The sequence below is a fragment of the Peromyscus leucopus genome, chromosome X, assembly GCF_004664715.2.
Source record: "Peromyscus leucopus breed LL Stock chromosome X, UCI_PerLeu_2.1, whole genome shotgun sequence".
Lineage (NCBI taxonomy): Eukaryota > Metazoa > Chordata > Mammalia > Rodentia > Cricetidae > Peromyscus > Peromyscus leucopus.
In genome coordinates this window covers 65118890-65136940 of record NC_051083.1, presented here as the reverse complement: position 1 = coordinate 65136940, position 18051 = coordinate 65118890, and the positions used below count along the sequence as shown (strand labels likewise).

The 18051-nt window shown below is 41.4% G+C and overlaps 1 pseudogene; it reads right to left on the bottom strand.

Annotated features, from left to right (window-relative positions):
• Positions 1-2879: 2879 nt before the first annotated feature.
• Positions 2880-3380, bottom strand: LOC114704895 (annotated as a pseudogene).
• Between the last annotated feature and the right edge of the window lie 14671 nt (positions 3381-18051).

The window sequence follows — 18051 nt, the reverse complement described above, 5'->3', positions numbered from 1 at the left end:
GTGTCTGCACCTTTGTGAAGTGCTGCCAATCTTCTAGAAGGGTTACACCTTCACCACTTCTCCCAGGGACAATCCCATTGGCTCCTGGGGGCTCCCCACACTTACCTCCTCAAAAGCTACCCTTACCTTGAATTATTATCTCAGTGTAGGGCCTGGCAATCTGGGAGCTTCTGAAGGTTGGCCAGCAGGGTAGAAGTAAAAGAATTCTACGTGAGAGTTTTGTTGTAGAAGCCATAGCCAAACAGGGTTCCAGATGCCTTCCTCACACAGCATAAAGTATTCATTTGCATCTTAGCAAAGTGGCTCCATTCATTTAGAGATGAAAGAAACTGTTGACAGAAAACCTGGGCCTGGACCTCTGGATTCACCAAGGTCAGTTGTGGAAAAGTTTGTTCGAGTCTGAATATGCAGTGGAAGATGTTAGAAGTTGAATATTAACCTCCCCCAATAAGGCACTTCTGAGTAAATCTAGAGTCTTTATCTATAATTGTGGGTGTGGTGAAAATGAAGTAAAATCTTGTGCTTTCTTGCTGGTTCTGCCCAGGACAGTAACTCTATTCTACACAATTCCTAAAGTTAAATCTGTGGAATGTATTACACAGCCTTGTGTTCTAGTTTTGTTCTATTGCTGTGATAAAACAGTCTGACCAAAGTAACACAGGAAAGAAAGCGTTGGCTTGGATGCTTAACTAGCTTTCTTATATGGCTCAGGACTACTTGCCTAGGGATGGTGCCACCCACAATGGGCTTGGCCCTCCGGCATTAATTAATAATCAAGATCATTCCTCACTGACACCTCCTCAGGTCAATTTTATCTAGACAATTCCTCAACTGAGGCTTCTCCTCTGAGATGACTCTAGGCTGGGTAAATTTGATATTAAAAGCTAACTATAATTCCTTATAAATTTCAAGGCATTATGCAAAAATGGAAATAAGTAATTATCATCCTGGTATGTGGAGATCTTTTTTGGTATGGATATTTAAAAAATTTAAATTGTTTATTAGCATATATTAATTATAGTTAATACTGGGTTTGTTATGTTTTCATACATGTATATGATATATGTGAGTGGGAAAAGAAGATACTGACAAGCTCAAAGGTGAAGGCCCATCTGGCTGCCGGGAGTAGTTTTCATCAACTAAGACTAACCCTGGAGTTTGACAGCTGGAGTCTGAGGTCTGCTTGGGCCACCTCTCTGCCATTCATGGGTAGAGAGCCCCAAGTTTCTGTGGCTCCAGAAGTCTACCATAGCTGCACCCTTTCAACAGGTTGATGAATACTTGGAAGGTCTTGAAAATATGAAGACATGTCCTCTGTCCATATCAATCTCAGTGCTACGATTGCTTGTCACTTGGGAGACATCCCCAGATAGAACATTAGCCGACCCAGGGGGTGTGATCTGAGGAGTTTCAGGAGGGGAAGAGAAACTGCCCAGCTCATAGGCTGTAAAGCTAATTGTGCATGGCAGAGGCCCTTGGTATGAAAAGAAAATGAAGACAACTGTGCTGGACATTGGACAGTGTCCAGTACAGGTTCAAAACCAGTATGTACCATAGGAAAGAGAAGAGACCGCACCCCCTCCCCCCACCCCGTGCATGTAACTGTCTGTTTCTAATTTTTGAGCATCCCCCCAAAAAAAAGCTGTTTCAACATTTCACCATCCCTTTTCTGTCCCTTGTGCTTGCTTGTTTTTCTTTTTATCATATTGTCAATAGAACTTTCATGTTGTGAGACTAGAAATATGTCTTTAGGGGCAGGAGAGATGGCTCAGCAATGAATAGCACTTGCTGTTCTTGCAGAGGACCCAGGTTCAGTTCCTGGCATCCATGTGGTACTTCCTCGAGTTCCAGAGGATCCAGTGCCCTATTCTGGCCTCTGCAGGCACAAGGCATAAACGTTTTACACACACACACACACACACACACACACACACACACACACACACACGCAGACAAAGCATCTGTACACAAAACGTCTTAAAATATGTTTTTATTCTCCTTCATACATTCATATGATTTTATTTATACATTTCCTTACTACTGGTTAATCTTTTTTTTTTTGCTCACTTATTTTTCATGAAATGTTTCTTTATATTATGCTCTCTTTTTTATTAACATAAATATTTTTATTAAAATTAACTTGGAAAACCAAAAAATCAGTATTGTTTCACACATTTTTTGCAACCTTTTTCTGACAACAGAATACAGTTGGAGTCTCAAATCCGCTTTAGCTGACCACTGCTTTGACTGAAGTAAATGAAGAATGCTTTCACCGGGAACTGCCCTGTACGAAGGAAAACTGCCCAGGATTTCAGAACCCCTGCAGAACAATTAGCCACACAAGAACCACAGCAACAAAACGGTTTCTCAGTAGAGACTGCAGCCATTGACAGCATCAAGCCGGCAACTCCTTTCATGGCCAGCATGTTTAAAGGAAACTTGAGCTCTTGTTAATTCAATCTGAACATTTCTTTTCTTTTTTTTCTCTTTCTTTCTTTTTTTTTTTTTACTTTAGGCCAACAATTGAACCCAGGGCTTTGGACAAACACCGTACTATTGAACTATACCCATGAGCGCACAAATCAGAATTGTGGTGTTTTAGAGCTTACAAAGCCCAATTCCTCATTCTGAAGGCCCAGAGCAGACCTGGCTGGTCCAAGGCTGTCACTTCCTCATTCAGCTGCCCAGTGCTGTCTCAAAGGAAGACAAGTGACCCGCACTTCCAGACTTTAAACAGGCTCCTTGTGTGCGCCCCTGTGATGCCCCCGCAGGACAGCTCTGTCCTGGTGATGAACAGTGCACTTTTGGAGGTTGTTTCTGGCATTGAAGATGCCCTTTCTCAGGTCACTCTTTCCACATACATGAGACAGCAACCATTCTCGAACTTAACAACTTTATTTGACACAAAATACAATATGGCTGTGGGAACAGCAAACTCCCTAGACAAAGAAAAGAAAAAAAAAACCCTGGCTCTATCTAATTTATAATTAACAGGAAGGCAAGTCACCACACGAGTAACAAACGGGTAAGCTTTAGGGAGAGTCTTTTCTAGTGCCCATACTTGTGGAATTCCCACTCTCTGTTGTCCAACGGACACACCGGCCTTGTTTTGAGCCATCGAGAGATGCAGTGGAAATGAAAGGCATGATTACAGACGCCCCGCGTGACAGGACTCTCTTCAGAAGTAGCAGATGCCTGGTTGGCCTGACATTCAATGCAAAGATCCATAACGTGGTTCCTTCAGATGGCAGAGTTATCAACCACAAAATCCTGGGTCCAGAGGGCTACTGCATTCCACTTTTTCACTTCAAAGCGCTTCTTGCCCGCACCACTGTTGGTGCCGCTGAGGTATCCACATCCATTGCTGCCGCCATTTTGGAAAGACACCGTCTGTCGCCGGGCCCATGCTGTTCTCTTTATTATATTTTCAGTTGTAGTGTGACTTTATCTTATTGGGCTTTTGTTTTTGTTTGCTTAAAACCACACATTAAAAAAAAAAAGTCTATCATGTAACTCAGACTGGCCTTGAATTACTGTGTGGCTGAATGTGGTCTTGAACTGCCGACAACCCCCCCCCCCCCCCGCCCCCAGAAGAAGGCATCATATTCCTTGGAAGTAGAGTTACAGAGGGTTGGGAGTCACATATGGCTGCTGGGAACTGAACCCTGGGAGCCATCTCTGCAGCCCCATTTTTTCTTTATCTTTTCTAATCCCTTGCTGCTTTCTCTTCACTCTCTAACATTTTTCATTCCTCTTCTTTTTTGTTTGCTTTTTAAAATAATATTTTTATTATTTGGCAATTTCGTACAATGTATTTTTACCATATTCACCCCTCTGGCAACTTATTTCCTTTGTCTTTTATTTAAACTTGTTTCTCCTCTATTTTCACCCTTTTCTACTTTCTTCATCTATCTTTCTCATTTACTATTTCTAATTTTACTGTAAATCATTTTAAAATTAATTTTTATGTGTGTCGGTGTTTTGCCTGCATGTATGTCTGTGTGAGGATCTTAGAGTTACAGATAGTTGTGAGCTGCCATGTGAGTGCTGGGGATTGAACTGGAGTGCGTTGGAAGAGCAGCCAGTGCTCTTAACCACTGAGCCATTTCTCCAGCCCCCTAAACAATTTTTTTTTTGTTTTTTTCGAGACAGGGTTTCTCTGTGTAGCTTTGTGCCTTTCCTGTAACTTGCTTTTGGAGACCAAGCTGACCTCGAACTCGCAGAGATCTGCCTGCCTCTGCCTCCAGAGTGCTGGGATTAAAAGCGTGCACCACCACTGCCCAGCTCCCTAAATAATTTTTAAATGTTCTTCACATTCTACAGTATGTTTCCACTTGCTTGAGGATGAGCATTGGTGATAGTAGCCTTTAATCAGCTTTAAGTACATTTCCTTATATTGTAAAGGCTGATGTTGCTGTTACAGCAGTTTGTTTTCTCCTGGTTAAGTAGAATTGAGCTGCTCAATAAGATCCCTAAATCAAACAGGAAGAACACCAACAGATTATCAAACTGTATCACAAGAAACACATGAAACATGAAAAAGTAAATCAGGATGAGTCCTCTTCAATTACCAACTCAATGATACTGAAACACTTAAAATGCTAGATAAAGATTTCAAAAGTTTACTAGTAAAAATGATCAGTGACCTTCAGGCAAATACAAAAAAAGATCATTTCATTAGGAAAGTCAGCAACATAGAAGAAAGAGTAAAGAAATAGATGTAAAATTCAGCAGTATGGATGAAGACGTCACCACCCTGGAAGAAAAATTCCACAATACGAATGAAAATAATAACATGGAAGAAAAATTCAACAAGGAAGTGGAGATTTTGGAAAAACCCTTAGAAATACTGGAAATAAACCTCAATGAACAACAACAACAACAAAACCAACAACAGTAAAAAGCATCAATTATAGAGTTGACCAAGCAGAGGAAAGACTATTAAGGACGGAGAATAAGGTCAAGGAAACACTACACTCAAACACCAATAAGGGAAAATATAACAAAACACAGAAACAAAATACTGTGACCCAAACATCTACAATAGCAAGCCTACGAGTTCACAGGACAGAAGAGCTGAGATAAAAACTAAGAGAATAACAATAAAATTATAGCATAAAATTTCTCAAATCTAGACAAAGAAATGGATATCCAGATTCAAGAGACATTTGAGTCCCCTTATAGACACAAGCAGAAAAGAACCCCTTACAACATATCATTGTTAAAATGTCAAGTGGATGGGAGGGGGTTGGGGGAGGTGTGAGGGGAGCAGGAAGAGGGAAGGGAAGAGGAAACTGTGATTGGTGTGTAAAATGAATAAAAAAATAAGCAAACAATATTAAAAGCTGAAAAAGGGGAAAAGCCAACCTACTTACAAAAATATCTATTAACATCAAATCTCTCACCAGCAACATTAAAATACAGGAGAGCGTGGAATGGTGCATCTTAGGTCCTGAAAGTAAATGACTTCCAAGCATGATTGCTGTATCCAGAAAGGCTATCTTTAAAATTGATTGTGAAATAAAGACATTTCACGACAAACACAAACTAAGGCAGTTCATGACTGCCAATCTAGAACTGCAGAAGGTACTTAAAGGAACACTACATGTGTGAGCCCACGGAGGCTCTCGAGTGAGAACTTACTTAGGGTCAGAGAATCTGAGCTTGCTTTACCCAGCAGGGCTGTGCAAGGAGATGATTTGACCAAGGGCACGGTTACCAAGTGTTTGGAAGGGTCTACACTTGGCTGTACGGTGTGCTTTGATCTTGTAAGGGGGAGGTCTTTTGCCTCTCCCTTTGGCATCTTATAAAAAGCCCTTTTCAATAAAGGACAAGGCTGTTGGGTATTGATCCAAGCCCTCCTGAAGCTATCCTGTGTTCCTGTGTTTCTGTCTTTCTTCTTGTTGGCTAGGTCTCTCTGATATTTTCTTTTCTTTTCTTTTCTTTTTTTTTTTTTTCCGAGACAGGGTTTCTCTGTGTAGCTTTGTGCCTTTCCTGGAACTCACTTGGTAGCCCAGGCTGGCCTCGAACTCACAGAGATCCGCCTGGCTCTGCCTCCCGAGTGCTGGGATTAAAGGCATGTGCCACCACCACCCGGGTCTATCTGATATTTTCTTATTCCTCTTTCCTCCTCCTAAGAACCCTTCAGAAGATGGGAGCTGGACTCCCACAGCTACATATGGAGAAGGAAGGAAGGTTGTGAGAGCACAAGACAGAATATATTTCCTGAGAGGTACAGATGAACAAAAGAGAGATAGGAAGTAACACATCATGTCCAACACAGTGATTCAGCAAACTCCTAATAGTAACAGGAGAGAAAGTAAAGGAGCAAACAATAGTCCACCTAACAACAAAATATGGCAGAGATATTAATAAACATCTCTCAATGAGAACATTGAATATAAATAAACTCAAATCACCAACAAAGAGGTGCTGATTCCATTAAAAAACCAAATCCAACTATCAGTTGTCTCTAAGCAACATGTTTCGTTGGTATAGATACTCACAGACTGATAGCTAAAGTCACTCTACCACGTGAATGCAAGCCAGAAACAAGCTGCAATAACTTTTTCTGATATTGGAGAAAGTGGCCTTTAGACAAGATTTGACAGAAGATTAAAAAGGCCACTTTATAATAAAACAAACATTCCACCAAGAATATACAACAATTCTAAATATCTGTGCACTGGATATTGTGGTTCCAAGTTTCATGAACAGACTAATGGACATAAAAAGTCTAAGAGCGCCTGATACAAGAAAAGTGGATGACTTCTCTATTCCACTTTCATTTTTAGATGTCACCATACTGCAGATCAACAAGGAAACAGGAGAATTAAAGTGAACCTAACCAATATCTACAGAATATTCCACCCAAAAGAAATGTACACATTCTTCTCAGCAGCCCACAGGACCTTTTCTCTAAATTTGATCACAGAGCTTCAGTGCAAGCCTTAAAAATACAACGGCATCAAAGCAATTTCTTGTATCTTTTTGGATCATGGTGCAATAAAATTAGAAATTGATAGCAAGAGAAATTACACAAATACTTGGAGACTGAACAATATACTTTTTTCTTCAATATACTCTTGAATAAGTCATTGAAATTAGAGAGGTGATTAAAAACTTCTTAGAATCAAAAGAAAATGAAACACAACTTATCAGAACCTTTAAGATATATGTAAGACAGTTCTTTCTAAAATTATTTATTATTATGTATGTGTATGTATGATGTTTGTGTGGAGAGTGGGCATGTGGCACACACAGCACTCATGTGGAGGTCACAGGGCTTTGGAATTGGTTCTCTCTTTTCACCTTTCTATTCTAGGGACTGAACTCAGCTCACCAGGCTTATATGACAACTGCTTTATCTTGTGGGACCTCCACATTTCCACACTTTTAAGTTATGGCAGTTGTAAGAGGACAGTTTGTAGTCATGAGGGCCTACATTGAAAAAAATAGATCTAAAATAACCCAGTGGTGCAAGTCAGGTCTTAGACAAGGACAAGGACAAGTCAAGCCCCAAAGCACTAGGCAGCAGGAAACAATGAAGACCAGCATGGGAATTAATAAAATACAGAGTAAAGCAACAATGCATAGAATCTATCCAAGAAAAAGTTGGTTGTTTTCAAAGATAAATAAGATTGACAACCTCCTAGCCAAGCAGACCTCAGACTGGAGGAAAGAAAGAGAAAACTCAATAAAATTGGGGATAACAAGGGGGAAGTTACAACAAATTCCAATGAAATCTAGTGGGACTTTGGGGAATACTTTAAAAAATGCCTAGACACATATAACTTGGCAAAAATTCAACAGACTTGGGACAAGCAGTGACATCAAGGCAGTAGTAAAAACTTCCATACAAGGAAAAGCTTAGCATCTTCCAAACTTTTATAAAGAGCTAACACTAGCACTACACAAACTATTCCACAAGACAGAAAGGGATGGAGCACTTTTGAAGACAGTGTTATCCTTATGCCAAGACCAGATAGAACATCAAAGAAAGTCATACATCAATTTTACTGATGAACACAGACACAAGAATGCTCAATAAAATTCTTGAAAACTGTATTCAAGAACACATTAAGAAGACCATGACCAAGTTGGTTTCATCCAAGGAATGCAAGGTTGTTTCTACATATGCAAATTAATAATTATAAACCAGTGTGTAATTAGACTTAATTTCAGAAATCATGTGATCACTTCAATAGATTCAGAAGGGGCCTTTGGCAAAGTTCAATATTCCTTAATGATAAAAGCCTTGAAGAAAACAGGAATAGGAGTATATCTCAACATAAAACGTCTGTGTACAACACGATAGAGCCAACATGACGCTAAATGGGGAAAAAAATCGAAAACATTCTTTTAAGATCAAGGGCAAAGCAAGGGTGCTATGACAGTTTTATGTTGACTTGACACAAGCTAGAGTTAGTTTGGAAGGGGAACCTCAATTGAGAAAACGTCCCCACTAGATTGGCCCCCTGGGAAAGCAGTGGTGCATTGTCTTGATTGATGGTTGATGTGGGAGGGTGTAGCATGAATTGTTAGGTCTTATTAATAAAAATAAACCTGAGCCAGGTATTGGGGTGAATGCTGGAAGATCAGAAAAGCAGAACAAGCCACAGCTACCTCACCTCACCAATTCCTCAGCTGATCCTGTTTCCTCAGACTGGAAGCCTCTGAGTCCTCATCCAAATGGATCTCAGCTGAACTGCTGCTCAAAAGCCTAAAAGCTTAACAGGCTCTAATTCCTGGTCCTCACACTTATATACCTTTCTGCTTTCTGCCATCACTTCCTGGGATTAAAGGCATGAGTCACCATGCCTGGCTGTTTCCAGTGTGACATTACACTTGCCTTTGGAATGCTAAGATTTAAGGTGTGTGTGTCACCATTTTCTGGCCTCTGTATCTAGTGGCTGTTCTGTTCTCTGACCCCAGATAAGTTTATTAGGGTGCACAATATTTTGGGGAACACAATATCACATTTCCCCATTTTTGACTAAAATTTAAAAAGTTTATAACTAATACAAGAAAAACTATATCCAATAAGTATATACAATATATACAGTCAAGAATTACATTAAAAATGTCTAGTCCATTAACATTTGACAAATTCAGACAAAAAATTTTCATTACTTATCCTGTTTAAAACAAGTAGTTCCTTTTTAAAAGTAGATTCAATAATCTCCCTTTTTATCTTATCATATCCATATTCTTTTTTTGAGTAGATCCAAAAATCTACCTTTTATCTTATCATTTCTATATCTTCCTTTTTTTTAAAGAGTAGATTCAATATCTTTTTTTTAGAGTAGATCTATATCTTCTTTTTTCTTTTTTTGAACAAGAACCCTGAATCTAATCTCCTTTGTTTAGTTTTTTTTTTTTTGGCCATTAACAATTAACAACTTGTAACCAACCATCACAAAAATTGACAATATCCATAACTCATTAAATGACCAAAAAACATCCACCCCACCTCTTGGGAATGTGGGCATCATTTTCTTAAAATTACTTCCTGCTTTCTGGGGCCCAGATATCTTTAGGGGATCCTGAAAAGAAAATTTTGGGTTAATTGTTAAGTCCTGAGAGAGTTAGCTGTATCATTTGTCCAGTCTCTGCATAATGGGAAAGTGCAGGGCTTGTCTCAAGTCCTTGCTCCAGTAGTCTGTGAATCTGGATCGTCTCAGCTAGCCATCTTGAAATTGTCCTGAGCAGTTTGTAGTCCAAAGCAGACCTTTCTGTGTTGTTAATCAGCTTAATGGCTTTATCATAGTCCATATGGAATCATCTTTGTGGGGTCCCATTATCCTTTTAAAGATATCAAAGTTGCTGTTAGGCGTGGCCATGGTTCCCTGAAGAATTTTTTTTTCTTTGTGCCTCCTCTGTGATTTGGAGCAATCACAGTCTGATAAATGTCTGTCTTTCAGAACCATGAATGTTCTTCCCTAGAAGAGAATATCTTCACAGCAATTTCTCCCCACCATTTGTCTTGCCAAACTTTTCCAAACTGACCTTTGCCGATGCTTTCTTGTAACACGATGGTCCTGGCAATTCTTCTCTGAACAAGCAGTAGTAAACCTTTCGTCCCAGGTAGCAGCATCACTGCAGTCACCAACAGGATGAGAAGGAGCCAGCAACTCTGAGCAGCAGTTGCTGCCTCCATGGTCCCACTGGCACCGTTTGTGGCTCGTGCTTCGCCACAGCTTCTCCTTAGCAAGCCTCCTAGGCTGGCCTCAAACTTGGAATCCTCCTGCCTCTGCCTCCTTCAGCAAATCCTACCAGCGTGCACCACCACAACTGGTTGAGGGTAGCTCGGGTCTGAACTGAGGCCCACAAGGCCACAGACAAGTAGCTTTTTCTCGAATTCGTACCATGAACGTTGGGCACCAGATGTAGCATGAATTGCTAGAAGGTCTTATTAATAAAAATAAACCTGAGCCAGGTATTGGGGTTAAAGCTGGAAGATCAGAGAAGCAGAACAAGCCACAGCTACCTCACCTCACCAATTCCTCAGCTGATCCTGTTTCCTCAGACTGGAAGCTTCTGAGTCCTCATCCAAATGGATCTCAACTGAACTGCTGCTCAAAAGCCTAAAAGCTTAACAGGCTCTAGCTCCTAGTTTTCATGCCTTACATACCTTTCTGCTTTCTGCCATCACTTCCTGGGATTAAAGGCTCTTGTTACCATGCCTGGCTGTTTCCAGTGTGGCTTTGAACTCACAGAGATCCAAATGGATCTCTGCCTCTGAAATGCTAGGATTAAAGGTGTGTATGCCACCATTTTCTGACCTCTGTATCTAGTGGCTGTTCTGTTCTCTGACCCCAGATAAGTTTATTAGGGTGCACAATATTTTGGGGAACACAATATCACCACAGGAGAACCTGGCTCACCATGGGCAGTGCCACCTCTAGGATGGTGGCCCTGAAAAGAAAATAGGCCAAGCAAGCCAGTAACCAGTGTTCTTTCATGGCTTCTTTATCAGTTCCTGCCTTGAGTTCCTGACCTGACTTCCTTTCATGTGGAACTGTAAATGACATAAAGTCTGTCCTTCCAAATTGCTTTTGGTCATGGTATTTTATTGCACCAATAGGAACCCTAAGACAGGTGCTTACTTTCAGCAGTGTTATTCAATATGGTTCTTGAAGTTTAAGCTAGAGCAATAAGACAAGAGTACAAAAGACAAGGAATTAAATCAAGAAGATAGAAACAAACAGACTCATAACCATCATTAAGTGAAGTCTACTTAGGACTGAACGATTCACTGCTGAATGAGACCAAACTTTCATTAAGACCTAACACTATCCCTTTCAGACTTTCCCACCAACTCATTCTACAAAGCCTGCATTACCCTGATACCAAAAACGGAATAAAGACACTACAACAACAACAACAAAATTGTGGACCAATTTTCCTTGCTGAACATAAATGCAAAGATCCTTAAAACGCAAACTTCGACCTTTAGAATGTATGCATACAAATTCAATATCAATGAAGCTGTCACAAAAAAAATCAAAACAGGGATTGGTAATGTAGCTTGGTGTTAGAGTGCTTGTCCAGTGCTCCCAAGACTCTAGGTTTGGCCCTGCTACATTTGGGTCCTCTGCAAGAGCATGTAGTTTCCAGCACCCATGACATGCCTGTAACTCCAGCTCCAGGGGATCTGATGCCATCTTCTGGCCTCTGTGGACTCTCACATAAACTGTATACATGTACATAGCAGCACACATATACAGACAAATAAAATAAAAATCTTTAAAAATTGCCTAAAATAAGAGGTTATGGGTAGGCATGGCAGTACGTGCTTTTAATTTCAGTACTTGAGAGGAAGAGGCAGGCTTAAATTCTGTGAGTTTATAGCCAACCTGGTCTACATAGTGAATTCCACGCCAGCCAGGGCAACATAGTGAGAACCTGTCTCAAAAAGCAACCCCCCCCCCACAAACAACAGAAAAAGAAGTCTCTTCAAGGGTTCTAAATCAAAGCAAACCATGCTTGGTGGTACATGCCTGCAATCCCAGTACTTAGGAGGCTGGTAGGAGTAGCTCAGTTGTGGAATATTACTTTAATAGGCAAAGATGTGTTACACTTGTTCATGCTGTATTTGTTTAACTATGTGTTGCAAAAGATGTGTTGCATTTGTTTCACCATGTCTGCCTAAGGCACCAGATTAGTCTAATAAACAGCTGAAGGGCCAATAGTTAGGCTGCAGAGGGACAGGTGGGGCTGGTGGGCAGAGAGAATAAGGAGGAGGCAGAATCTCGGCTGGAGAGAAGAGAGAAGGAGAGAGAACAAGGAAGAGAGGGAGATGCCGGGGGCCAGCCAGGCAGCCACCAGACAGACAGACACAGAGAAGGACATACAGAATGAAAGAAAGGTAAAAGGCACTGAGGCAAAATGTAGATGAAGAGAATAGGTTAATATGTTCTAAGAGCTGGTGGGACAAACATAAGCTAAGGCTGAGCTTCATAATTGATAATAAGTCTCTGTGTCATGATTTGGGAGCTGGTTGGTGGCCCAAAAGAAAGCCTGGTACATTCAATGACAAAGGTTATATATAGGGCATTGTCTACAAAATTATAAGAGAACGATGGATCTTAGAATTTTATGTATTGTCTAGACACTTATTTGAATATAACAGCAACTGGCAGATGAACTGACAAAAAAGTTGCTCAAGGATGGAATCTAGCCAAAGAAGAAAGATTTAAAAGAACTCCACAATGGAAAGGACAGGAGGAAAGGACTAGATAGAAGCAGAGTCAAGTTAAGCACAAACCAAGATTAGATCATATGGACAACATGTTTCAAAACAGAACACAAATATAAACTGAGGAAGATAATACCCTCTTTTATTTTAGAGACAAGAGGGATGTGAAACTTCCTTTGTCCCTGCCTCTTCCTGCTGACTTGGCTGTCTCTCTTTTTGGTGTTTGGATAGATTATGATGGACTGTTTTTCAGGAACAAGCAACTCCAAAATCCTAGTGGTTCACTAGTACCAATCCTATTTGTGCATGTTGTGTGTCTAACAGATTTCCCAGGGTTTCATTCCAGTCCTATTGGAACCCAGCCTGACAGAGGGGAACATTTTGCAGCCATCATCACAGGGATACCTGGTCCTCACTGGTCTGAAAGTTTGGAGCCAAGGAATTGGAGTCCAGACTGGCACACAGATTGTTGGAAGGCTCACACTGATAACAAAAGCTTTGGCCCCAAAGTGAGCCTTGTCACATTCCAGACAGTTGCCGTGTCTTAACTGCAAGGTAGCAAGAAAGCATAATCTTCCAATGTCTCTGGTAGAAAAAGATGTCTTGATGTGGCTGGTATCTAGAAGGTTCTACTGTGGCAGTGCCTGGTATCACTCTACTATCTATACTTCCTGTATGGGGAGCTCATCATTAAAGTGCAAGAGGTCAGGAAGTGTTGGTCTCTTGTCCTCTAATGGTATTGAAAAGACCCACAGTGTTCCAGAGCACTAAGCCAGCAGTGTAGAGCCAGTGTGGCAAACTTTGGAGTCTTGTGTGTATTACAGGAAACCTTGTTCTCAAAGACAGAATGCCTTTAAATAGGTTTTAATCTATTCTTTGACAATTTCATATAAAATATTTTGATCCTATTTAACCTCAACTCCTCCTCTCTCTCTCTCCCTCTCTCCCTTCCTCCCCCTCCCCATTGAATCCAGTTTGTGTTGGCTGACTAACCCTGAGCACAGGACATGCCTTTGAGTGTGTTCCATACATCAGGAATCACTCCATTGAAGAAAACTGACTGTTGTTGTTTTTTCTTCTTCTTTTGGGGGGGCCTGCCACCCAGCTCTCAATCAAATCACACATAGAGGCTTATACTTAATTATAAATGCCCGGCCTTAGTTTGACTTGTTTCTTGCCAGCTTTCCTTAGCTTTACCACTGGGCTTTTCCCCATTCTTTTACTTGTGTAAATCTTACTCTTACTCTGTGGCTTGCTGTGTAGCTAGGTGTCTGGCCCCTGGAGTCCTCCTCCTCTGGCTACTCCTTCCTCTTCTCCTCCCAGATTTCTCCTTCCAAATATTCTTTCTGCCTGCCAGCCCAGCCTGTCCTTTCTCCTGCCTTGCTATTGGCCATTCATCTCTTTATCAGACCATCAGGTGTTTTAGACAGGCATAGTAACACAGGTTCACAGAGTTAAATACATGCAACATAAACAAAAGGAACACACGTAAAATAATATTCTACAACAATTGACTTTCCCTCTTCCAGCAATAATCAAATGCCAATAGCTCCTCATCTAGGAGTTGGACTTTGTACCCACCTCCCCTCCTCCATGCTGGGATTTTTGGAAAGACTCAATGTTTTGCCATTGTTCTCCATGTCTGTCTATAGATGTTTACCTTGGTTTCTGTCCAGGCTCAGCTGACTTCATTGGTGTGGGCCTGTGGAGGCAGAGCCTCATGAAAGGAGCTATGTGGTATAATGAAGCAACTCACAAAATGACAGACAGGAGGGAGGGAGGAAGGGAGGGAGGGAGGGAGGGAGGAAGGGAGGGAGGGAGGGAGAGAGCAGTTTGGTATTTTTGGTTTGCCATACTAAACAGCCATAACTTTTCTGATTTATCAATGTTAAATGTAAGTGTACATTAAAACATTATTACTTACTTTATTTATACATTAGTATTGTATGCCATGGAGCAGTCAGAGGACAACTTGAGAGAGCTGGTTCCTTCCTCCTACTATGTTGGTCCTGTGGATGGAACTCAGGCTTGGCAGCAGGAGCCTTTACCTGCTAAGCTATGCCACTGGCCCAAGTATATATTTTTTATTCTACGTGTGTGTGTGTGTGTGTGTGTGTGTGTGTGTGTGTAAAAATCAATATAAACTTACTAAATAAGTGACCATGGCTGTAGTTTGGGACTCTCTTGTCCCTTGAAGGCCTACATGTTAAAGATTTGATCCCTACCTGGAGTGTCATTGAAGGTGCTGAGACCTTTAGGAGATAGGTCCTAGGAAGTGAAGTAAGGTCCTTGGGAGCGTGTCTTGGAAGGGAAGGTGCTTTTGGAATGAGCCTTTGTTTTTCTGTCTTAGCCACCATGAGGTGAGCATCTCTACTGTGTCCTCTATGCCATGATGGTCTGTCTCACTGCAGGTCCAGAAGCAACACAAATAGTATTCTACTGGTTAGAACCTCTGAAACCAAACAAATCTTTCCCCTCTTAAAGTTGCTTATTTCAGACATTTCACCTTCATAATTTTGGGGTTTTCTTGAGATAGAGTTTTTGCTTTATAGCCCATGCTGGCTTGGAACTTGTGATTCTCCTGCATCAGCCTCCTGAGTAATGGGATTATGTACCACCACTATCAACTCTTTTTTTTGGGAGGACAGGGTCTCACAATGTAGCCCAGGCTAGTCTAGAGCTCATTATGTTGCTCAGGCTGCCATTGAACCTGTGACAGTCTTCCTGCTTCAGCCTTTCAAGTGCTGGGATTACTGGTGTGAGCCTCCATACCTATCTTTTTTTCTTCTTTTCTTAAATGGTGCTTTGTCATGTTAACCAGGCTGGTTTTCTGTGCTCAAATGATCCTTCAACCTCAGGTTCCTGAGTAGCTTGGGACAATAGGCACATGCATGCTGCCATGCCTGGCAACAATCTCAGGTATTTAACTGAGCAATACATGCTTACATATGACAGAAGGCTTCTAATATTTTGGTTTTAACAAAACTGAGGAATTAATTCAGTTTGCAAATCATTAAAATAGTTTTTGAGACAGGATTTCACAATGTAGTAGGTGCTGACCTCAAATACATGATCTTCCTGCCTTAGCCTCCTAGTACTGAGACTACAGGCATGTGCCGCCATGCCTGGCTATTGTCAGCCCTTTAAAAGTGTTCTTTCTCCAAGTGTTCCTAACCGGCATGCAGCAAAGACAGATAACAAAGATAACATGGTTGACAAGAAAACTGTATGGTTTTAGGCCCAAGTGACCGATTGCCTGGCAGGGTGAAGGGTAGAGAAAGTTATCTCTTTTAGAAAAAAGCCAAGGCAGAGGTCCTTGAGAACCCAAGAAGTAACTCATGAATTTCTATATAAGCAGGGAGAAGAGGGGAAGGAAATAACATAACATGGGTTGGTTGCCTTGCTTTTCTCAGTAACAATTTGTTTCACAGTGCTGGTGTATTGGTTCATCTTCCCTGTCAACTTGACTGGACTTGGAATCACCTAGGAGACCCACCTCTGGGCATGTCTGTGAGAGTATTTCCAGAGAGGTGTAACTGCTATGGAAAGGCCTACCCTATGTGTGGGCTGGAAGCCCAGGCTTAATGAAATAGAAAAAGGATAGGAACGCCTGATGAGCACCAGCATTAATCTTTCCTGGATCCCTGGCCTGCCCAAATGTGAGGAGTCCTAGCTATATACTCCTGCCACCATGAAGTCTGTCATTCCTTCTCTTTCATGACAGACTGTACACTCTTAAACTATAAGCCAAACTAAATTTTTTTCTTCCTTAAGTTGCTTTTGTATGTAGTCGGAAGTTTCTTTGGCCCCATCTAGCCCTGCAGTCCCACTGCCACTTTTAAAATAATCACTCAGAAGCTTATATTAATTACAAACTGTGTGGCCTATGGCTTCAGCTTCTGGCTATCTAGCTCTTTCATCTTAAATTAACCCACTCCTATTAATATATATGTTGCCACGTGGCCATGGTGTTACTGGTCTGCTAGCATCTTGTTGCTCCTTCTGCGGAAGCTGGCATCTCTCCTGAGTCTGCCCTTCTCTATCTCCGCTTGGATTTCCCACCTGGCTGTAAGCTTCTTGCCATATGCCAAAACAGCTTTATTTACTATCCAGTGGGAGCCACACATATTCACAGCATACAGAAAGGCATGCTACAGCATTTGTCAAGTATTTTTGTCACAGCAACAGAAAAGTAACCAATACAGATCCTCATACATGCCAGGTGAATGTTGTACCACTGAGCTATACCCCCAGACCCTGACTTTATTCTATCTTCTCTGATCCATTTGACCTAGGTGTTCTTTAGACAGTTCTGTTGTTGTTTGTTTTTATTCTTTGCTCTTAGCTCTTTGGGGGCCTGCCACCCAGCTCCCAAATAATGATACACCTGGAAACGTATTCTTTCTTATGAATGCCTGGCCTTAGCATGGATTATTTCTAGCCAGCTTTTCTTAATTTAAATTATCCCCTTGGTCTTTTGCCTCTGAGCTTTTACCTTTTCCTATTTCTGTCTATCTATTCTTTACTTCTTATTCCTTCTTCTTATGTCTGACTGGGTGGCTGGGTGGGTGGCCCTTTCTTTTCTTGTGTCTCAATCTTTCCTCCTCTCAGATTTCTCCTATTTATTCTCTCTGCCTGCCAACCCTGCCTATCCTTTCTCCTGCCTTGCTATTGGCTGTTCAGCTCTTTATTAGACCAATCAGGTGTTTTAGACAGGCACAGCTTCACAGAGTTAAACAAATGTAACATAAAATAATGCAACCCACCTTTGCCCCATTAAATAAATGTTCCACAGCATGAACAAATATAACACATCTTAAATTAATATTCCACAACACAGTTCAACTCAAACTTGTCTTGACTCACAAGGCATTTCTTCAAGTCTATGGGTGTGTCTATCTTCCAATGCCGGTACATGCTATTGGAGGGCAGAGCCTGGGTTCTTCCTGTCTTCACACCCTGGAACTAAGCTAAGAGCACAGTGTGAAGACTAGGTCTTCTTTTTACAGAAGCCACAGTGAAGGCTGTTCTTGACAGGGGAATGAGTTAAGAGCAGATACAAAGGAGGTCTGGGTGAGGCTGAGCACTGATGCACTTTGTGCCTGAATGTGATTCACACACATTGGGTGCTCCAGCCCTGTGCTCTTGGCACCTCTAACCTCTCTACTCCAGTGCTTGTTCATGCACATATGGACACATGCCCAGACCTTTCTCCTGTCTGCTGGGGAACCACCCCCCCTTTCACACATTCTTTACATGCCTCCCCCATCAGCTTCAGTTTAGATAACCTTCAGACTCAGGGAACAGAGTTCTGGATGGGCCCTGGGAAGACAATGCATGCATTTGTGCAT